This window comes from Centroberyx gerrardi, unplaced genomic scaffold (assembly GCF_048128805.1).
Source record: "Centroberyx gerrardi isolate f3 unplaced genomic scaffold, fCenGer3.hap1.cur.20231027 Scaffold_454, whole genome shotgun sequence".
Lineage (NCBI taxonomy): Eukaryota > Metazoa > Chordata > Actinopteri > Beryciformes > Berycidae > Centroberyx > Centroberyx gerrardi.
In genome coordinates, this window is record NW_027605275.1 from 16,707 (window position 1) to 36,008 (window position 19,302).

Genomic DNA, 19,302 nt, shown 5'->3' on the forward strand with positions numbered 1-19,302 from the left:
ATTGCAGTGGCTCTAGGAGCCTGCGCGCAATGGCTACGCATGAGTTTCCGGGTCATCGGATTGGATTAAGCTCCTGAGAAGGCGGGGTGGAGTGCCAGCAAAGGCGTGGCCTGTACTTTGCTATGCAGCTAGCCAAACGGGGAGCACCGTGAAGCTGTTGACCGAGACGACTAGGGTCTTTGGCTGCTCTTGTGGCCGGAGGCTGTACTTACTCTGGTTTCTCTTCATAACGCATAAGTCTTTCGCCTTTTACTAAAGACTTCCGTGGAGAGTAACACCAAAGAGTTAAAGGTATTTTTGGCGGGCTTAGCACTTTGGCTGAGCCCTGTACCGTTGTGCAAGGAAATAGAAAACTAGGTCAACAAGTACACCAGAGACTCCGTGGGCGGAGGTGCTAAGCACCAGCAGTTGTTATGGCAAAATACTGTGACACCCCGACGAGGACGGACCGGACCGGAGGGGCGGCCTTGTGCTGCCAACGGCCAGGGGTTATCGCTTCTCGGCCTTTTGGCTAAGATCAAGTGTAGTATCTGTTCTTATCAGTTTAATATCTGATACGTCCTCTATAAGGGGACAACATATTAAACGGATTTTTAGAACCAGGAGTTGAAAAAGGGGCTTGCTCCGTTCGCTCCACGCATCGACCCGGTATTGCAGTGCCGCTGGGAACGGTGCACCCTTCTCTCACTCTGTGGAAAAGCAACGTTTGAAAACATGGAAAGCCAGTCTGCAAGTCATACCTAATTTGACCGAAAGACCAAGAACAAAGTGGACGGCGCTTTTGTGCGCCTCGAAATTGGTCAAAGCAGCCTGTGCTGCGTTTTCTCCCCGTTTGCCTTAGCTAATCTATTCTCACCGGTAGCTTATTCAGGGTGTGAAAGAGTGTGCTCCTGCTTAGTACAGTGGCCAATCTTCCTACTTGTTGCGCAGGGGACAAGGGTTCAATTGCCCCGACGGGTAGACATGCTGTACAAACAAGCGCGGCCTGTTCCCCTCAAGCTTTGCGCACTTTAACACAACAAGACCAGTGATTTTGAGCACGGGGGATTGACCAGTCATTGCAGTGGCTCTAGGAGCCTGCGCGCAATGGCTACGCATGAGTTTCCGGGTCATCGGATTGGATTAAGCTCCTGAGAAGGCGGGGTGGAGTGCCAGCAAAGGCGTGGCCTGTACTTTGCTATGCAGCTAGCCAAACGGGGAGCACCGTGAAGCTGTTGACCGAGACGACTAGGGTCTTTGGCTGCTCTTGTGGCCGGAGGCTGTACTTACTCTGGTTTCTCTTCATAACGCATAAGTCTTTCGCCTTTTACTAAAGACTTCCGTGGAGAGTAACACCAAAGAGTTAAAGGTATTTTTGGCGGGCTTAGCACTTTGGCTGAGCCCTGTACCGTTGTGCAAGGAAATAGAAAACTAGGTCAACAAGTACACCAGAGACTCCGTGGGCGGAGGTGCTAAGCACCAGCAGTTGTTATGGCAAAATACTGTGACACCCCGACGAGGACGGACCGGACCGGAGGGGCGGCCTTGTGCTGCCAACGGCCAGGGGTTATCGCTTCTCGGCCTTTTGGCTAAGATCAAGTGTAGTATCTGTTCTTATCAGTTTAATATCTGATACGTCCTCTATAAGGGGACAACATATTAAACGGATTTTTAGAACCAGGAGTTGAAAAAGGGGCTTGCTCCGTTCGCTCCACGCATCGACCCGGTATTGCAGTGCCGCTGGGAACGGTGCACCCTTCTCTCACTCTGTGGAAAAGCAACGTTTGAAAACATGGAAAGCCAGTCTGCAAGTCATACCTAATTTGACCGAAAGACCAAGAACAAAGTGGACGGCGCTTTTGTGCGCCTCGAAATTGGTCAAAGCAGCCTGTGCTGCGTTTTCTCCCCGTTTGCCTTAGCTAATCTATTCTCACCGGTAGCTTATTCAGGGTGTGAAAGAGTGTGCTCCTGCTTAGTACAGTGGCCAATCTTCCTACTTGTTGCGCAGGGGACAAGGGTTCAATTGCCCCGACGGGTAGACATGCTGTACAAACAAGCGCGGCCTGTTCCCCTCAAGCTTTGCGCACTTTAACACAACAAGACCAGTGATTTTGAGCACGGGGGATTGACCAGTCATTGCAGTGGCTCTAGGAGCCTGCGCGCAATGGCTACGCATGAGTTTCCGGGTCATCGGATTGGATTAAGCTCCTGAGAAGGCGGGGTGGAGTGCCAGCAAAGGCGTGGCCTGTACTTTGCTATGCAGCTAGCCAAACGGGGAGCACCGTGAAGCTGTTGACCGAGACGACTAGGGTCTTTGGCTGCTCTTGTGGCCGGAGGCTGTACTTACTCTGGTTTCTCTTCATAACGCATAAGTCTTTCGCCTTTTACTAAAGACTTCCGTGGAGAGTAACACCAAAGAGTTAAAGGTATTTTTGGCGGGCTTAGCACTTTGGCTGAGCCCTGTACCGTTGTGCAAGGAAATAGAAAACTAGGTCAACAAGTACACCAGAGACTCCGTGGGCGGAGGTGCTAAGCACCAGCAGTTGTTATGGCAAAATACTGTGACACCCCGACGAGGACGGACCGGACCGGAGGGGCGGCCTTGTGCTGCCAACGGCCAGGGGTTATCGCTTCTCGGCCTTTTGGCTAAGATCAAGTGTAGTATCTGTTCTTATCAGTTTAATATCTGATACGTCCTCTATAAGGGGACAACATATTAAACGGATTTTTAGAACCAGGAGTTGAAAAAGGGGCTTGCTCCGTTCGCTCCACGCATCGACCCGGTATTGCAGTGCCGCTGGGAACGGTGCACCCTTCTCTCACTCTGTGGAAAAGCAACGTTTGAAAACATGGAAAGCCAGTCTGCAAGTCATACCTAATTTGACCGAAAGACCAAGAACAAAGTGGACGGCGCTTTTGTGCGCCTCGAAATTGGTCAAAGCAGCCTGTGCTGCGTTTTCTCCCCGTTTGCCTTAGCTAATCTATTCTCACCGGTAGCTTATTCAGGGTGTGAAAGAGTGTGCTCCTGCTTAGTACAGTGGCCAATCTTCCTACTTGTTGCGCAGGGGACAAGGGTTCAATTGCCCCGACGGGTAGACATGCTGTACAAACAAGCGCGGCCTGTTCCCCTCAAGCTTTGCGCACTTTAACACAACAAGACCAGTGATTTTGAGCACGGGGGATTGACCAGTCATTGCAGTGGCTCTAGGAGCCTGCGCGCAATGGCTACGCATGAGTTTCCGGGTCATCGGATTGGATTAAGCTCCTGAGAAGGCGGGGTGGAGTGCCAGCAAAGGCGTGGCCTGTACTTTGCTATGCAGCTAGCCAAACGGGGAGCACCGTGAAGCTGTTGACCGAGACGACTAGGGTCTTTGGCTGCTCTTGTGGCCGGAGGCTGTACTTACTCTGGTTTCTCTTCATAACGCATAAGTCTTTCGCCTTTTACTAAAGACTTCCGTGGAGAGTAACACCAAAGAGTTAAAGGTATTTTTGGCGGGCTTAGCACTTTGGCTGAGCCCTGTACCGTTGTGCAAGGAAATAGAAAACTAGGTCAACAAGTACACCAGAGACTCCGTGGGCGGAGGTGCTAAGCACCAGCAGTTGTTATGGCAAAATACTGTGACACCCCGACGAGGACGGACCGGACCGGAGGGGCGGCCTTGTGCTGCCAACGGCCAGGGGTTATCGCTTCTCGGCCTTTTGGCTAAGATCAAGTGTAGTATCTGTTCTTATCAGTTTAATATCTGATACGTCCTCTATAAGGGGACAACATATTAAACGGATTTTTAGAACCAGGAGTTGAAAAAGGGGCTTGCTCCGTTCGCTCCACGCATCGACCCGGTATTGCAGTGCCGCTGGGAACGGTGCACCCTTCTCTCACTCTGTGGAAAAGCAACGTTTGAAAACATGGAAAGCCAGTCTGCAAGTCATACCTAATTTGACCGAAAGACCAAGAACAAAGTGGACGGCGCTTTTGTGCGCCTCGAAATTGGTCAAAGCAGCCTGTGCTGCGTTTTCTCCCCGTTTGCCTTAGCTAATCTATTCTCACCGGTAGCTTATTCAGGGTGTGAAAGAGTGTGCTCCTGCTTAGTACAGTGGCCAATCTTCCTACTTGTTGCGCAGGGGACAAGGGTTCAATTGCCCCGACGGGTAGACATGCTGTACAAACAAGCGCGGCCTGTTCCCCTCAAGCTTTGCGCACTTTAACACAACAAGACCAGTGATTTTGAGCACGGGGGATTGACCAGTCATTGCAGTGGCTCTAGGAGCCTGCGCGCAATGGCTACGCATGAGTTTCCGGGTCATCGGATTGGATTAAGCTCCTGAGAAGGCGGGGTGGAGTGCCAGCAAAGGCGTGGCCTGTACTTTGCTATGCAGCTAGCCAAACGGGGAGCACCGTGAAGCTGTTGACCGAGACGACTAGGGTCTTTGGCTGCTCTTGTGGCCGGAGGCTGTACTTACTCTGGTTTCTCTTCATAACGCATAAGTCTTTCGCCTTTTACTAAAGACTTCCGTGGAGAGTAACACCAAAGAGTTAAAGGTATTTTTGGCGGGCTTAGCACTTTGGCTGAGCCCTGTACCGTTGTGCAAGGAAATAGAAAACTAGGTCAACAAGTACACCAGAGACTCCGTGGGCGGAGGTGCTAAGCACCAGCAGTTGTTATGGCAAAATACTGTGACACCCCGACGAGGACGGACCGGACCGGAGGGGCGGCCTTGTGCTGCCAACGGCCAGGGGTTATCGCTTCTCGGCCTTTTGGCTAAGATCAAGTGTAGTATCTGTTCTTATCAGTTTAATATCTGATACGTCCTCTATAAGGGGACAACATATTAAACGGATTTTTAGAACCAGGAGTTGAAAAAGGGGCTTGCTCCGTTCGCTCCACGCATCGACCCGGTATTGCAGTGCCGCTGGGAACGGTGCACCCTTCTCTCACTCTGTGGAAAAGCAACGTTTGAAAACATGGAAAGCCAGTCTGCAAGTCATACCTAATTTGACCGAAAGACCAAGAACAAAGTGGACGGCGCTTTTGTGCGCCTCGAAATTGGTCAAAGCAGCCTGTGCTGCGTTTTCTCCCCGTTTGCCTTAGCTAATCTATTCTCACCGGTAGCTTATTCAGGGTGTGAAAGAGTGTGCTCCTGCTTAGTACAGTGGCCAATCTTCCTACTTGTTGCGCAGGGGACAAGGGTTCAATTGCCCCGACGGGTAGACATGCTGTACAAACAAGCGCGGCCTGTTCCCCTCAAGCTTTGCGCACTTTAACACAACAAGACCAGTGATTTTGAGCACGGGGGATTGACCAGTCATTGCAGTGGCTCTAGGAGCCTGCGCGCAATGGCTACGCATGAGTTTCCGGGTCATCGGATTGGATTAAGCTCCTGAGAAGGCGGGGTGGAGTGCCAGCAAAGGCGTGGCCTGTACTTTGCTATGCAGCTAGCCAAACGGGGAGCACCGTGAAGCTGTTGACCGAGACGACTAGGGTCTTTGGCTGCTCTTGTGGCCGGAGGCTGTACTTACTCTGGTTTCTCTTCATAACGCATAAGTCTTTCGCCTTTTACTAAAGACTTCCGTGGAGAGTAACACCAAAGAGTTAAAGGTATTTTTGGCGGGCTTAGCACTTTGGCTGAGCCCTGTACCGTTGTGCAAGGAAATAGAAAACTAGGTCAACAAGTACACCAGAGACTCCGTGGGCGGAGGTGCTAAGCACCAGCAGTTGTTATGGCAAAATACTGTGACACCCCGACGAGGACGGACCGGACCGGAGGGGCGGCCTTGTGCTGCCAACGGCCAGGGGTTATCGCTTCTCGGCCTTTTGGCTAAGATCAAGTGTAGTATCTGTTCTTATCAGTTTAATATCTGATACGTCCTCTATAAGGGGACAACATATTAAACGGATTTTTAGAACCAGGAGTTGAAAAAGGGGCTTGCTCCGTTCGCTCCACGCATCGACCCGGTATTGCAGTGCCGCTGGGAACGGTGCACCCTTCTCTCACTCTGTGGAAAAGCAACGTTTGAAAACATGGAAAGCCAGTCTGCAAGTCATACCTAATTTGACCGAAAGACCAAGAACAAAGTGGACGGCGCTTTTGTGCGCCTCGAAATTGGTCAAAGCAGCCTGTGCTGCGTTTTCTCCCCGTTTGCCTTAGCTAATCTATTCTCACCGGTAGCTTATTCAGGGTGTGAAAGAGTGTGCTCCTGCTTAGTACAGTGGCCAATCTTCCTACTTGTTGCGCAGGGGACAAGGGTTCAATTGCCCCGACGGGTAGACATGCTGTACAAACAAGCGCGGCCTGTTCCCCTCAAGCTTTGCGCACTTTAACACAACAAGACCAGTGATTTTGAGCACGGGGGATTGACCAGTCATTGCAGTGGCTCTAGGAGCCTGCGCGCAATGGCTACGCATGAGTTTCCGGGTCATCGGATTGGATTAAGCTCCTGAGAAGGCGGGGTGGAGTGCCAGCAAAGGCGTGGCCTGTACTTTGCTATGCAGCTAGCCAAACGGGGAGCACCGTGAAGCTGTTGACCGAGACGACTAGGGTCTTTGGCTGCTCTTGTGGCCGGAGGCTGTACTTACTCTGGTTTCTCTTCATAACGCATAAGTCTTTCGCCTTTTACTAAAGACTTCCGTGGAGAGTAACACCAAAGAGTTAAAGGTATTTTTGGCGGGCTTAGCACTTTGGCTGAGCCCTGTACCGTTGTGCAAGGAAATAGAAAACTAGGTCAACAAGTACACCAGAGACTCCGTGGGCGGAGGTGCTAAGCACCAGCAGTTGTTATGGCAAAATACTGTGACACCCCGACGAGGACGGACCGGACCGGAGGGGCGGCCTTGTGCTGCCAACGGCCAGGGGTTATCGCTTCTCGGCCTTTTGGCTAAGATCAAGTGTAGTATCTGTTCTTATCAGTTTAATATCTGATACGTCCTCTATAAGGGGACAACATATTAAACGGATTTTTAGAACCAGGAGTTGAAAAAGGGGCTTGCTCCGTTCGCTCCACGCATCGACCCGGTATTGCAGTGCCGCTGGGAACGGTGCACCCTTCTCTCACTCTGTGGAAAAGCAACGTTTGAAAACATGGAAAGCCAGTCTGCAAGTCATACCTAATTTGACCGAAAGACCAAGAACAAAGTGGACGGCGCTTTTGTGCGCCTCGAAATTGGTCAAAGCAGCCTGTGCTGCGTTTTCTCCCCGTTTGCCTTAGCTAATCTATTCTCACCGGTAGCTTATTCAGGGTGTGAAAGAGTGTGCTCCTGCTTAGTACAGTGGCCAATCTTCCTACTTGTTGCGCAGGGGACAAGGGTTCAATTGCCCCGACGGGTAGACATGCTGTACAAACAAGCGCGGCCTGTTCCCCTCAAGCTTTGCGCACTTTAACACAACAAGACCAGTGATTTTGAGCACGGGGGATTGACCAGTCATTGCAGTGGCTCTAGGAGCCTGCGCGCAATGGCTACGCATGAGTTTCCGGGTCATCGGATTGGATTAAGCTCCTGAGAAGGCGGGGTGGAGTGCCAGCAAAGGCGTGGCCTGTACTTTGCTATGCAGCTAGCCAAACGGGGAGCACCGTGAAGCTGTTGACCGAGACGACTAGGGTCTTTGGCTGCTCTTGTGGCCGGAGGCTGTACTTACTCTGGTTTCTCTTCATAACGCATAAGTCTTTCGCCTTTTACTAAAGACTTCCGTGGAGAGTAACACCAAAGAGTTAAAGGTATTTTTGGCGGGCTTAGCACTTTGGCTGAGCCCTGTACCGTTGTGCAAGGAAATAGAAAACTAGGTCAACAAGTACACCAGAGACTCCGTGGGCGGAGGTGCTAAGCACCAGCAGTTGTTATGGCAAAATACTGTGACACCCCGACGAGGACGGACCGGACCGGAGGGGCGGCCTTGTGCTGCCAACGGCCAGGGGTTATCGCTTCTCGGCCTTTTGGCTAAGATCAAGTGTAGTATCTGTTCTTATCAGTTTAATATCTGATACGTCCTCTATAAGGGGACAACATATTAAACGGATTTTTAGAACCAGGAGTTGAAAAAGGGGCTTGCTCCGTTCGCTCCACGCATCGACCCGGTATTGCAGTGCCGCTGGGAACGGTGCACCCTTCTCTCACTCTGTGGAAAAGCAACGTTTGAAAACATGGAAAGCCAGTCTGCAAGTCATACCTAATTTGACCGAAAGACCAAGAACAAAGTGGACGGCGCTTTTGTGCGCCTCGAAATTGGTCAAAGCAGCCTGTGCTGCGTTTTCTCCCCGTTTGCCTTAGCTAATCTATTCTCACCGGTAGCTTATTCAGGGTGTGAAAGAGTGTGCTCCTGCTTAGTACAGTGGCCAATCTTCCTACTTGTTGCGCAGGGGACAAGGGTTCAATTGCCCCGACGGGTAGACATGCTGTACAAACAAGCGCGGCCTGTTCCCCTCAAGCTTTGCGCACTTTAACACAACAAGACCAGTGATTTTGAGCACGGGGGATTGACCAGTCATTGCAGTGGCTCTAGGAGCCTGCGCGCAATGGCTACGCATGAGTTTCCGGGTCATCGGATTGGATTAAGCTCCTGAGAAGGCGGGGTGGAGTGCCAGCAAAGGCGTGGCCTGTACTTTGCTATGCAGCTAGCCAAACGGGGAGCACCGTGAAGCTGTTGACCGAGACGACTAGGGTCTTTGGCTGCTCTTGTGGCCGGAGGCTGTACTTACTCTGGTTTCTCTTCATAACGCATAAGTCTTTCGCCTTTTACTAAAGACTTCCGTGGAGAGTAACACCAAAGAGTTAAAGGTATTTTTGGCGGGCTTAGCACTTTGGCTGAGCCCTGTACCGTTGTGCAAGGAAATAGAAAACTAGGTCAACAAGTACACCAGAGACTCCGTGGGCGGAGGTGCTAAGCACCAGCAGTTGTTATGGCAAAATACTGTGACACCCCGACGAGGACGGACCGGACCGGAGGGGCGGCCTTGTGCTGCCAACGGCCAGGGGTTATCGCTTCTCGGCCTTTTGGCTAAGATCAAGTGTAGTATCTGTTCTTATCAGTTTAATATCTGATACGTCCTCTATAAGGGGACAACATATTAAACGGATTTTTAGAACCAGGAGTTGAAAAAGGGGCTTGCTCCGTTCGCTCCACGCATCGACCCGGTATTGCAGTGCCGCTGGGAACGGTGCACCCTTCTCTCACTCTGTGGAAAAGCAACGTTTGAAAACATGGAAAGCCAGTCTGCAAGTCATACCTAATTTGACCGAAAGACCAAGAACAAAGTGGACGGCGCTTTTGTGCGCCTCGAAATTGGTCAAAGCAGCCTGTGCTGCGTTTTCTCCCCGTTTGCCTTAGCTAATCTATTCTCACCGGTAGCTTATTCAGGGTGTGAAAGAGTGTGCTCCTGCTTAGTACAGTGGCCAATCTTCCTACTTGTTGCGCAGGGGACAAGGGTTCAATTGCCCCGACGGGTAGACATGCTGTACAAACAAGCGCGGCCTGTTCCCCTCAAGCTTTGCGCACTTTAACACAACAAGACCAGTGATTTTGAGCACGGGGGATTGACCAGTCATTGAAGTGGCTCTAGGAGCCTGCGCGCAATGGCTACGCATGAGTTTCCGGGTCATCGGATTGGATTAAGCTCCTGAGAAGGCGGGGTGGAGTGCCAGCAAAGGCGTGGCCTGTACTTTGCTATGCAGCTAGCCAAACGGGGAGCACCGTGAAGCTGTTGACCGAGACGACTAGGGTCTTTGGCTGCTCTTGTGGCCGGAGGCTGTACTTACTCTGGTTTCTCTTCATAACGCATAAGTCTTTCGCCTTTTACTAAAGACTTCCGTGGAGAGTAACACCAAAGAGTTAAAGGTATTTTTGGCGGGCTTAGCACTTTGGCTGAGCCCTGTACCGTTGTGCAAGGAAATAGAAAACTAGGTCAACAAGTACACCAGAGACTCCGTGGGCGGAGGTGCTAAGCACCAGCAGTTGTTATGGCAAAATACTGTGACACCCCGACGAGGACGGACCGGACCGGAGGGGCGGCCTTGTGCTGCCAACGGCCAGGGGTTATCGCTTCTCGGCCTTTTGGCTAAGATCAAGTGTAGTATCTGTTCTTATCAGTTTAATATCTGATACGTCCTCTATAAGGGGACAACATATTAAACGGATTTTTAGAACCAGGAGTTGAAAAAGGGGCTTGCTCCGTTCGCTCCACGCATCGACCCGGTATTGCAGTGCCGCTGGGAACGGTGCACCCTTCTCTCACTCTGTGGAAAAGCAACGTTTGAAAACATGGAAAGCCAGTCTGCAAGTCATACCTAATTTGACCGAAAGACCAAGAACAAAGTGGACGGCGCTTTTGTGCGCCTCGAAATTGGTCAAAGCAGCCTGTGCTGCGTTTTCTCCCCGTTTGCCTTAGCTAATCTATTCTCACCGGTAGCTTATTCAGGGTGTGAAAGAGTGTGCTCCTGCTTAGTACAGTGGCCAATCTTCCTACTTGTTGCGCAGGGGACAAGGGTTCAATTGCCCCGACGGGTAGACATGCTGTACAAACAAGCGCGGCCTGTTCCCCTCAAGCTTTGCGCACTTTAACACAACAAGACCAGTGATTTTGAGCACGGGGGATTGACCAGTCATTGCAGTGGCTCTAGGAGCCTGCGCGCAATGGCTACGCATGAGTTTCCGGGTCATCGGATTGGATTAAGCTCCTGAGAAGGCGGGGTGGAGTGCCAGCAAAGGCGTGGCCTGTACTTTGCTATGCAGCTAGCCAAACGGGGAGCACCGTGAAGCTGTTGACCGAGACGACTAGGGTCTTTGGCTGCTCTTGTGGCCGGAGGCTGTACTTACTCTGGTTTCTCTTCATAACGCATAAGTCTTTCGCCTTTTACTAAAGACTTCCGTGGAGAGTAACACCAAAGAGTTAAAGGTATTTTTGGCGGGCTTAGCACTTTGGCTGAGCCCTGTACCGTTGTGCAAGGAAATAGAAAACTAGGTCAACAAGTACACCAGAGACTCCGTGGGCGGAGGTGCTAAGCACCAGCAGTTGTTATGGCAAAATACTGTGACACCCCGACGAGGACGGACCGGACCGGAGGGGCGGCCTTGTGCTGCCAACGGCCAGGGGTTATCGCTTCTCGGCCTTTTGGCTAAGACTGCGATCGCCTCCTGCTGGTGGTAAAAATTCTTGCCTGTTTGTGGCATTGATTGTTACCCACACTTGGGAGGATAATATATTTATTCCTAAAGTGAAAAATATTACAATTTTTTGTGGTTGTATTTCTTTCACCAACAGGAATTCATCGGCTCAGAGTCTTTGCTTGCCTGCCCTCTGTGAGACCTTCACCAAGACCAAACCACCCGAGAAAAGGTAAGTGTTTTGTATTTCACCTTTTAGGAGTGATTTCACTGTTTTATTCTCCTTTTTAGCCCTGTTTTTAGTTCTTTGGTTTTTGTACGTGGTGGTTTAGTTTTCTTAATTGTTCTTAACGTGTGGTGTCCCCACCATGTCGGCTGGCCATGCCGGCATGCGGAGGCACCACAGCGTGCGTTTTAAGTTTAAAGAAAAAGATGGCAGGCTCCTGGAGATGTCCAGAATGGACTTCTCCAGGAAGCTCATACAAAAGGCATTAGGTTTCACGGCAAAGGACTTGAATTGTATTTTGACCCTTCCCTTCAACAAAGGATTCGATGTAAGTTTCGGATCCGCGATTGTGCATAGAGAATTTTGGACACGCTTTGAAAAGGTAAAAACCCAGTTTTCTGCTTTCAATGTAGAGAAACTGACTGACAATGCCTCAAAAGTGGTTATTGTCAGAATGTTCAATGAGACAGTGAATGCAGATGACATTTGTTTGTGGCTGGGAAGATATTGCACTGTTAAGGGCCAGGCTACCAAAGTGAGAGATGAGGATGGCATTTGGACTTGCGCCTGGAGGGTCCCCATTCAACAATGGCAGGACCCCCAGGGCTACCAGGGCCTGAAACATCTGCCATCAATGATAGTTCTGGGAGACAACAGAGGCTACATTCACTACCAGGGACAACCCAAGCTCTGCCGCAAGTGTGGTGAGCATGGGCACCTGGTAGAAGCGTGCCAAAAAATTGTTTGTGGGAAGTGTAGAGAAATTGGGCATGCTTTTGAGCAGTGTCCAAATGGCAGAAAGTGTAATCTTTGTGGAGAGTCAAATCATATCTTCAGAGATTGCCCAAAATCCTTTGCCAACAAGCTAAAGGCTAACAAGAAGGCCGAGAATGAGGAACAAGATGGTGGACAAAGGGAGGCAGTTGGAGAGCAAATTGAAAAGGCTGGGCTAGAAAATTCAAATCTCCCGCCAAATCCTGTGGTTGGAGGAGAGGGATCAGGTGAGGCGGGAGAGGGGGAGGGGCCTGTTATTGCCCCACAAATGGAGAGTGCTGAGGGAGAGGAGGCAATGCAGGCAGAGAGCGGAACTGGAAATGATGGCCCCCTCCCCGATGCCCAGCAAATCAAGAGGCCTGCTTCAGAACTGTCCCCTGAGACTCCTGGAGCCTCAGGGAAGCGGGGGAGAGCTGTGTACCCCTCAGACAGCTCGTCTGTGGAGGAGTCCAGAGTCTTCCCCTCCAGTTCTCCAAACCAGGTCTCCTTTTTAAATGTAGCTCTGCAATCAACCCCCAAGGACTCAGTACTGAACGCGGCATTACCCGCAAGACCAGCTGCCAGAGTCCGGAAAGGGAATGGAGCTCAGACCCCTCCCCTTTCCCCCATAAAGGGAAAGGAAGAGCTGCATTCACAATTATTTGGTTAGCTGCATTTCTCTTTTAGGTTTTTAACCCTGTTATTTCAATTCTTTTAAACTGTCATGCCTGTTGTTTTAAACATAATACACATGACCCTCATCATTTCCACCCTCAATGTGAGAAGTGTGAGGTCAGGAGTTAGAGCCACAACAGTTTTATCCTTTCTGAGTGCTTTTAATGCAGATGTGTTTTTACTCCAGGAGTGTGCCATACCGTTTTTAAAACACTACAGGGAATGGGAGGAGAAGTGGCCACAAGAATCCATATGGAGCGGATCAAATGAAAACAGGAACGATGGAGTGGCCATTTTAATTAAAAACCCCTCTATTCTGGTGAAGGGCAGCACTGTGGTGAGAGACGGGCGGGCACTTTTAGCACATCTGACGTACATGGGAAAGGATTTTAACGTACTAAATATTTATGGTTTTAACGACAGAAACGACAGGTATGACCTTTTAGAAGACCTGCAGTCCCACTTGCTGGGTAGGGCACCGCTAGTGGTAGGAGGGGATTTTAACTGTGTTTTATCCAGCAAGGATAGGAAGGGGGCAGGGGAGGATTTTAAAATTGATAAAACATCGTGTTTATTGCAGGGTTTATGCAGGGATTTTAAACTCCAAGACTGTTTTAAAATCATGCATCCCGGAGAGGAAGGCTTCACCTGGTTCAGTGGTGACGGCAACAGAGCCTCTCGCATAGACTATATTTTTACAAGGGACTGCCCGCCAACCGATGCTAGATTGACCCCTGTTTTCTTCTCTGATCACATAATGCTCTCCTGCACCCTCTCACCTTTTTCGGGTTTGACAACAGGAAGTGGTCTGTGGAAGCTCAACTGCTCCCTGTTAGAGGATAGGGAGTTAGTTAGCCAGTTCAGGGAGCAGTATAAAGAGTGGCAGACCCTTCAAGACTTGTACGACACACGTGCACACTGGTGGGAAATGGTGAAGGGAAAGACCCAGACTTTTTTTAGAAAGGCAGGTCAAAAGAAAAAAGATAAGGAAAACAGACGCATGCTGGGACTGCAGAAGCGACTACAGCGCTATTTTAAACTACAGCAACAGGGCATGGATTTTAGCGAAGATATTAAACAAGTCAAAACAGAAATGTCGGTTTTAGCAGACATTAAAAGTAAGGGTGTCATTCTAAGAAGTAAAGAAAGGGAGATCGAGGAAGGGGAAAAGTGTACCAGATATTTTTTTAAGAAAATTGTCAACAAAGGGGGGGGTATTTTACAACTAAAAAAAGAAAGTGGGTACACAGCAAACACAACAGAAGAAATCAAAGACACTATAGAGAGCTTTTACGGGGATCTTTACAAAGAAAAAAATATTAAAACAGACACCATGACAGAGGTTTTAAAATTCATTGACAAAACAGTAAAGGACAGTGTGCTTTTAACCCAAGGTTTTACCCTTTTAGAGTTAGATAAATGTGTACAAAATTTTAAGAAAGGGAAGTCCCCAGGAGAAGACGGGCTTCCCTTGGACTTTTATCTGACTTTTTGGGACATTTTAGCACCGGACCTACTTTCTGTTTTTATGGATTTCGAAGGACTAGACAGACTACCTGACAGTTTTAGAGCAGGGATAGTGACTCTACTATACAAAAAAAATGACAGGACTGAACTGAAAAACTGGAGACCTATCACCCTCTTAAATCTTGACTGCAAACTTTTTAGTAAACTTTTATCTGCTCGTATGTCCCTGGTTTTAGAGGAGGTGATTCACCCGGATCAAGCCTGTGCCATCCCGGGGAGGAAGATCACCGACAGCCTCGTACTGATCCGAGACACCATCTGTTATGCGAGAGACAGAAACATCCGGCTAGTAGTCCTAAATTTAGATTTTGAGAAAGCCTTTGATCGGATCTCGCACCAGTACCTTTTCCAGGTACTGCAAAAAATGGGGTTTCCAGAAAGGTTTATAGCTTGGGTGGGATTGCTGTACCGGGACATTACCAGCAGATTTGTTGTTAATGGGCATCTAACAAAAGCAGTTAACATACACTGCGGTGTCCGTCAGGGTTGTCCGTTATCAGCCCTCCTCTACGTGACCTGTATAGAGCCGTTGGCACAGATCTTGAGAAGGGACCAAAGAATCAATGGGGTGGCAATCCCGGGGAGCGGGGGATTGACCACCAAATGTGCAATATATATGGACGATTTTAACATTTTATGTACTGACCTTTTATCTGTCAACAGGACACTGGACTTGACTGACTGGTTCGGACAGGCCTCTGGGTCAAAGCTTAACCGAGATAAGACTCAAGCCCAAACTTACGGACCGTGGACAGCGACCGAGACGACAGGACTCCCCTTGACTGTGACCCAGACTGACCAAAAAATACTGGGGGTTAAATTTGACAGGGAGGGGGGAGGAAAAGGAAACTGGCCAGACGTGGTAGGGAAAGTTAGACAGAGACTAGGGTACTGGGGACTTAGAAGACTGACAATGGAAGGAAAGGTTTTAATCATTAAAGCAGTGATTTTACCTTTGCTTTTATTAATCAGTTCTGTTTTTATCCCACCACGAAGAGTGCTTTTAGATCTGGAACGCGCCATCTTTTATTTCCTGTGGGGGTCCAAGTGGGAGAGGCTGAGGAGAGAGGTGATGAAAAAGCCGAAAGAGAAAGGAGGAAAGGGAGTCCCGGACCTACACCAGTTTTTAGGAAGCCGATACAGCACCCTGCACATCACCTACGCCACAGCCCCATCCAGAGATGACAAAACGACAGCAATGGCACGATTCTGGATGGGGTCCTACCTCAGACACCTAAAAGTTTTACCCGTTGATCTTAGAGTACCTGTGTCTTTTAATCTGCCACCGGCCTACGCTTTTATCCGGAAATTCTTAAAGCATTTTAAACTAGAGCAAGAGGAGCTGTCTATTTTAACCCACCATCGCTCTCTTCTCTCTGTTGTGCAGGAGCGGGAATCAATGTATCCAGTGCGCGGGCTCACAATAGGTGAGTCCTCAACAGTTTGGCGCAACGTAAACCATCCCGCCCTCCCGAACAGACTCCGGGACCTGTCGTGGATGGTGGCTCATGAGATCCTCCCAGTCAGGTCCGTAATGCACTCCCGGGGCATGTCAACGCTCTCAACTTGCCCCCGACCGGGGTGTGGCGCACCTGAGTCGGTGAGGCATCTGCTCTGGGAGTGCAGCGCTGCTGTAGACCAGTGGGCAATGGCCGGCTCCCTAAAATTCCCGTACTTACCAGCAGGGGAGGTCCTGACAGCACAGCTAGTGCTGTACGGGGTGGGCCAGGAACAAACATTACCAGCAGACTTTGCCAAACAGTGGCTCACCCTGGCCGCCATCAAAGACGCCATATGGACCTCCAGAAACCTGCTGGTAAGGAAGCACATGCAGATCCCCCCCGTGGCTGCGATCCAGATGGCCACAGCGGCGGTGCAAGCAGCCGTCGCTGCAGGCGGCAGGCCTAGGACGCAGCCACAAAGAAGAATCGCCTCTTGGCTAAGATCAAGTGTAGTATCTGTTCTTATCAGTTTAATATCTGATACGTCCTCTATAAGGGGACAACATATTAAACGGATTTTTAGAACCAGGAGTTGAAAAAGGGGCTTGCTCCGTTCGCTCCACGCATCGACCCGGTATTGCAGTGCCGCTGGGAACGGTGCACCCTTCTCTCACTCTGTGGAAAAGCAACGTTTGAAAACATGGAAAGCCAGTCTGCAAGTCATACCTAATTTGACCGAAAGACCAAGAACAAAGTGGACGGCGCTTTTGTGCGCCTCGAAATTGGTCAAAGCAGCCTGTGCTGCGTTTTCTCCCCGTTTGCCTTAGCTAATCTATTCTCACCGGTAGCTTATTCAGGGTGTGAAAGAGTGTGCTCCTGCTTAGTACAGTGGCCAATCTTCCTACTTGTTGCGCAGGGGACAAGGGTTCAATTGCCCCGACGGGTAGACATGCTGTACAAACAAGCGCGGCCTGTTCCCCTCAAGCTTTGCGCACTTTAACACAACAAGACCAGTGATTTTGAGCACGGGGGATTGACCAGTCATTGCAGTGGCTCTAGGAGCCTGCGCGCAATGGCTACGCATGAGTTTCCGGGTCATCGGATTGGATTAAGCTCCTGAGAAGGCGGGGTGGAGTGCCAGCAAAGGCGTGGCCTGTACTTTGCTATGCAGCTAGCCAAACGGGGAGCACCGTGAAGCTGTTGACCGAGACGACTAGGGTCTTTGGCTGCTCTTGTGGCCGGAGGCTGTACTTACTCTGGTTTCTCTTCATAACGCATAAGTCTTTCGCCTTTTACTAAAGACTTCCGTGGAGAGTAACACCAAAGAGTTAAAGGTATTTTTGGCGGGCTTAGCACTTTGGCTGAGCCCTGTACCGTTGTGCAAGGAAATAGAAAACTAGGTCAACAAGTACACCAGAGACTCCGTGGGCGGAGGTGCTAAGCACCAGCAGTTGTTATGGCAAAATACTGTGACACCCCGACGAGGACGGACCGGACCGGAGGGGCGGCCTTGTGCTGCCAACGGCCAGGGGTTATCGCTTCTCGGCCTTTTGGCTAAGATCAAGTGTAGTATCTGTTCTTATCAGTTTAATATCTGATACGTCCTCTATAAGGGGACAACATATTAAACGGATTTTTAGAACCAGGAGTTGAAAAAGGGGCTTGCTCCGTTCGCTCCACGCATCGACCCGGTATTGCAGTGCCGCTGGGAACGGTGCACCCTTCTCTCACTCTGTGGAAAAGCAACGTTTGAAAACATGGAAAGCCAGTCTGCAAGTCATACCTAATTTGACCGAAAGACCAAGAACAAAGTGGACGGCGCTTTTGTGCGCCTCGAAATTGGTCAAAGCAGCCTGTGCTGCGTTTTCTCCCCGTTTGCCTTAGCTAATCTATTCTCACCGGTAGCTTATTCAGGGTGTGAAAGAGTGTGCTCCTGCTTAGTACAGTGGCCAATCTTCCTACTTGTTGCGCAGGGGACAAGGGTTCAATTGCCCCGACGGGTAGACATGCTGTACAAACAAGCGCGGCCTGTTCCCCTCAAGCTTTGCGCACTTTAACACAACAAGACCAGTGATTTTGAGCACGGGGGATTGACCAGTCATTGCAGTGGCTCTAGGAGCCTGCGCGCAATGGCTACGCATGAGTTTCCGGGTCATCGGATTGGATTAAGCTCCTGAGAAGGCGGGGTGGAGTGCCAGCAAAGGCGTGGCCTGTACTTTGCTATGCAGCTAGCCAAACGGGGAGCACCGTGAAGCTGTTGACCGAGACGACTAGGGTCTTTGGCTGCTCTTGTGGCCGGAGGCTGTGCTTACTCTGGTTTCTCTTCATAACGCATAAGTCTTTCGCCTTTTACTAAAGACTTCCGTGGAGAGTAACACCAAAGAGTTAAAGGTATTTTTGGCGGGCTTAGCACTTTGGCTGAGCCCTGTACCGTTGTGCAAGGAAATAGAAAACTAGGTCAACAAGTACACCAGAGACTCTGTGGGCGGAGGTGCTAAGCACCAGCAGTTGTTATGGCGAAATACTGTGACACCCCGACGAGGACGGACCGGACCGGAGGGGCGGCCTTGTGCTGCCAACGGCCAGTTCTTATCGCTTCTCGGCCTTTTGGCTAAGACTGCGATCGCCTCCTGCTGGTGGTAAAAATTCTTGCCTGTTTGTGGCATTGATTGTTACCCACACTTGGGAGGATAATATATTTATTCCTAAAGTGAAAAATATTACAATTTTTTGTGGTTGTATTTCTTTCATCAACAGGAATTCATCGGCTCAGAGTCTTTGCTTGCCTGCCCTCTGTGAGACCTTCACCAAGACCAAACCACCCGAGAAAAGGTAAGTGTTTTGTATTTCATCTTTTAGGAGTGATTTCACTGTTTTATTCTCCTTTTTAGCCCTGTTTTTAGTTCTTTGGTTTTTGTACGTGGTGGTTTAGTTTTCTTAATTGTTCTTAACGTGTGGTGTCCCCACCATGTCGGCTGGCCATGCCGGCATGCGGAGGCACCACAGCGTGCGTTTTAAGTTTAAAGAAAAAGATGGCAGGCTCCTGGAGATGTCCAGAATGGACTTCTCCAGGAAGCTCATACAAAAGGCATTAGGTTTCACGGCAAAGGACTTGAATTGTATTTTGACCCTTCCCTTCAACAAAGGATTCGATGTAAGTTTCGGATCCGCGATTGTGCATAGAGAATTTTGGACACGCTTTGAAAAGGTAAAAACCCAGTTTTCTGCTTTCAATGTAGAGAAACTGACTGACAATGCCTCAAAAGTGGTTATTGTCAGAATGTTCAATGAGACAGTGAATGCAGATGACATTTGTTTGTGGCTGGGAAGATATTGCACTGTTAAGGGCCAGGCTACCAAAGTGAGAGATGAGGATGGCATTTGGACTTGCGCCTGGAGGGTCCCCATTCAACAATGGCAGGACCCCCAGGGCTACCAGGGCCTGAAACATCTGCCATCAATGATAGTTCTGGGAGACAACAGAGGCTACATTCACTACCAGGGACAACCCAAGCTCTGCCGCAAGTGTGGTGAGCATGGGCACCTGGTAGAAGCGTGCCAAAAAATTGTTTGTGGGAAGTGTAGAGAAATTGGGCATGCTTTTGAGCA

At 49.9% G+C, this 19,302-nt stretch overlaps 25 non-coding genes across 25 annotated transcripts; all 25 read left to right on the forward strand.

Moving 5' to 3' along the window:
- The first annotated feature begins 208 nt into the window (after positions 1–208).
- On the forward strand, positions 209–324 carry LOC144538376 (U5 spliceosomal RNA). The gene has a single exon (XR_013504252.1). It is a non-coding gene; the product is annotated as a U5 spliceosomal RNA (small nuclear RNA).
- A 167-nt stretch (positions 325–491) lies between these two features.
- LOC144538354 (U2 spliceosomal RNA) lies at positions 492–682 on the forward strand. Its single transcript, XR_013504230.1, has one exon. It is a non-coding gene; the product is annotated as a U2 spliceosomal RNA (small nuclear RNA).
- A 583-nt stretch (positions 683–1,265) lies between these two features.
- Positions 1,266–1,381, forward strand: LOC144538377 (U5 spliceosomal RNA). The gene has a single exon (XR_013504253.1). It is a non-coding gene; the product is annotated as a U5 spliceosomal RNA (small nuclear RNA).
- A 167-nt stretch (positions 1,382–1,548) lies between these two features.
- Positions 1,549–1,739, forward strand: LOC144538355 (U2 spliceosomal RNA). Its single transcript, XR_013504231.1, has one exon. It is a non-coding gene; the product is annotated as a U2 spliceosomal RNA (small nuclear RNA).
- Positions 1,740–2,322: 583 nt separating this feature from the next.
- On the forward strand, positions 2,323–2,438 carry LOC144538379 (U5 spliceosomal RNA). Its single transcript, XR_013504255.1, has one exon. It is a non-coding gene; the product is annotated as a U5 spliceosomal RNA (small nuclear RNA).
- A 167-nt stretch (positions 2,439–2,605) lies between these two features.
- Positions 2,606–2,796, forward strand: LOC144538356 (U2 spliceosomal RNA). Its single transcript, XR_013504232.1, has one exon. It is a non-coding gene; the product is annotated as a U2 spliceosomal RNA (small nuclear RNA).
- A 583-nt stretch (positions 2,797–3,379) lies between these two features.
- On the forward strand, positions 3,380–3,495 carry LOC144538380 (U5 spliceosomal RNA). The gene has a single exon (XR_013504256.1). It is a non-coding gene; the product is annotated as a U5 spliceosomal RNA (small nuclear RNA).
- Positions 3,496–3,662: 167 nt separating this feature from the next.
- LOC144538357 (U2 spliceosomal RNA) lies at positions 3,663–3,853 on the forward strand. The gene has a single exon (XR_013504233.1). It is a non-coding gene; the product is annotated as a U2 spliceosomal RNA (small nuclear RNA).
- Positions 3,854–4,436: 583 nt separating this feature from the next.
- On the forward strand, positions 4,437–4,552 carry LOC144538381 (U5 spliceosomal RNA). The gene has a single exon (XR_013504257.1). It is a non-coding gene; the product is annotated as a U5 spliceosomal RNA (small nuclear RNA).
- A 167-nt stretch (positions 4,553–4,719) lies between these two features.
- Positions 4,720–4,910, forward strand: LOC144538358 (U2 spliceosomal RNA). The gene has a single exon (XR_013504234.1). It is a non-coding gene; the product is annotated as a U2 spliceosomal RNA (small nuclear RNA).
- Positions 4,911–5,493: 583 nt separating this feature from the next.
- LOC144538382 (U5 spliceosomal RNA) lies at positions 5,494–5,609 on the forward strand. Its single transcript, XR_013504258.1, has one exon. It is a non-coding gene; the product is annotated as a U5 spliceosomal RNA (small nuclear RNA).
- Positions 5,610–5,776: 167 nt separating this feature from the next.
- LOC144538360 (U2 spliceosomal RNA) lies at positions 5,777–5,967 on the forward strand. The gene has a single exon (XR_013504236.1). It is a non-coding gene; the product is annotated as a U2 spliceosomal RNA (small nuclear RNA).
- Positions 5,968–6,550: 583 nt separating this feature from the next.
- On the forward strand, positions 6,551–6,666 carry LOC144538383 (U5 spliceosomal RNA). Its single transcript, XR_013504259.1, has one exon. It is a non-coding gene; the product is annotated as a U5 spliceosomal RNA (small nuclear RNA).
- A 167-nt stretch (positions 6,667–6,833) lies between these two features.
- LOC144538361 (U2 spliceosomal RNA) lies at positions 6,834–7,024 on the forward strand. Its single transcript, XR_013504237.1, has one exon. It is a non-coding gene; the product is annotated as a U2 spliceosomal RNA (small nuclear RNA).
- Positions 7,025–7,607: 583 nt separating this feature from the next.
- LOC144538384 (U5 spliceosomal RNA) lies at positions 7,608–7,723 on the forward strand. The gene has a single exon (XR_013504260.1). It is a non-coding gene; the product is annotated as a U5 spliceosomal RNA (small nuclear RNA).
- A 167-nt stretch (positions 7,724–7,890) lies between these two features.
- On the forward strand, positions 7,891–8,081 carry LOC144538362 (U2 spliceosomal RNA). The gene has a single exon (XR_013504238.1). It is a non-coding gene; the product is annotated as a U2 spliceosomal RNA (small nuclear RNA).
- A 583-nt stretch (positions 8,082–8,664) lies between these two features.
- LOC144538385 (U5 spliceosomal RNA) lies at positions 8,665–8,780 on the forward strand. The gene has a single exon (XR_013504261.1). It is a non-coding gene; the product is annotated as a U5 spliceosomal RNA (small nuclear RNA).
- Positions 8,781–8,947: 167 nt separating this feature from the next.
- On the forward strand, positions 8,948–9,138 carry LOC144538363 (U2 spliceosomal RNA). The gene has a single exon (XR_013504239.1). It is a non-coding gene; the product is annotated as a U2 spliceosomal RNA (small nuclear RNA).
- A 583-nt stretch (positions 9,139–9,721) lies between these two features.
- On the forward strand, positions 9,722–9,837 carry LOC144538386 (U5 spliceosomal RNA). The gene has a single exon (XR_013504262.1). It is a non-coding gene; the product is annotated as a U5 spliceosomal RNA (small nuclear RNA).
- A 167-nt stretch (positions 9,838–10,004) lies between these two features.
- On the forward strand, positions 10,005–10,195 carry LOC139909713 (U2 spliceosomal RNA). Its single transcript, XR_011784530.2, has one exon. It is a non-coding gene; the product is annotated as a U2 spliceosomal RNA (small nuclear RNA).
- A 583-nt stretch (positions 10,196–10,778) lies between these two features.
- Positions 10,779–10,894, forward strand: LOC139909712 (U5 spliceosomal RNA). The gene has a single exon (XR_011784529.1). It is a non-coding gene; the product is annotated as a U5 spliceosomal RNA (small nuclear RNA).
- Positions 10,895–16,178: 5,284 nt separating this feature from the next.
- Positions 16,179–16,361, forward strand: LOC144538365 (U2 spliceosomal RNA). Its single transcript, XR_013504241.1, has one exon. It is a non-coding gene; the product is annotated as a U2 spliceosomal RNA (small nuclear RNA).
- A 583-nt stretch (positions 16,362–16,944) lies between these two features.
- On the forward strand, positions 16,945–17,060 carry LOC144538387 (U5 spliceosomal RNA). The gene has a single exon (XR_013504263.1). It is a non-coding gene; the product is annotated as a U5 spliceosomal RNA (small nuclear RNA).
- A 167-nt stretch (positions 17,061–17,227) lies between these two features.
- Positions 17,228–17,418, forward strand: LOC144538364 (U2 spliceosomal RNA). Its single transcript, XR_013504240.1, has one exon. It is a non-coding gene; the product is annotated as a U2 spliceosomal RNA (small nuclear RNA).
- Positions 17,419–18,001: 583 nt separating this feature from the next.
- LOC144538389 (U5 spliceosomal RNA) lies at positions 18,002–18,117 on the forward strand. Its single transcript, XR_013504265.1, has one exon. It is a non-coding gene; the product is annotated as a U5 spliceosomal RNA (small nuclear RNA).
- The last annotated feature ends 1,185 nt before the right edge of the window (positions 18,118–19,302 follow it).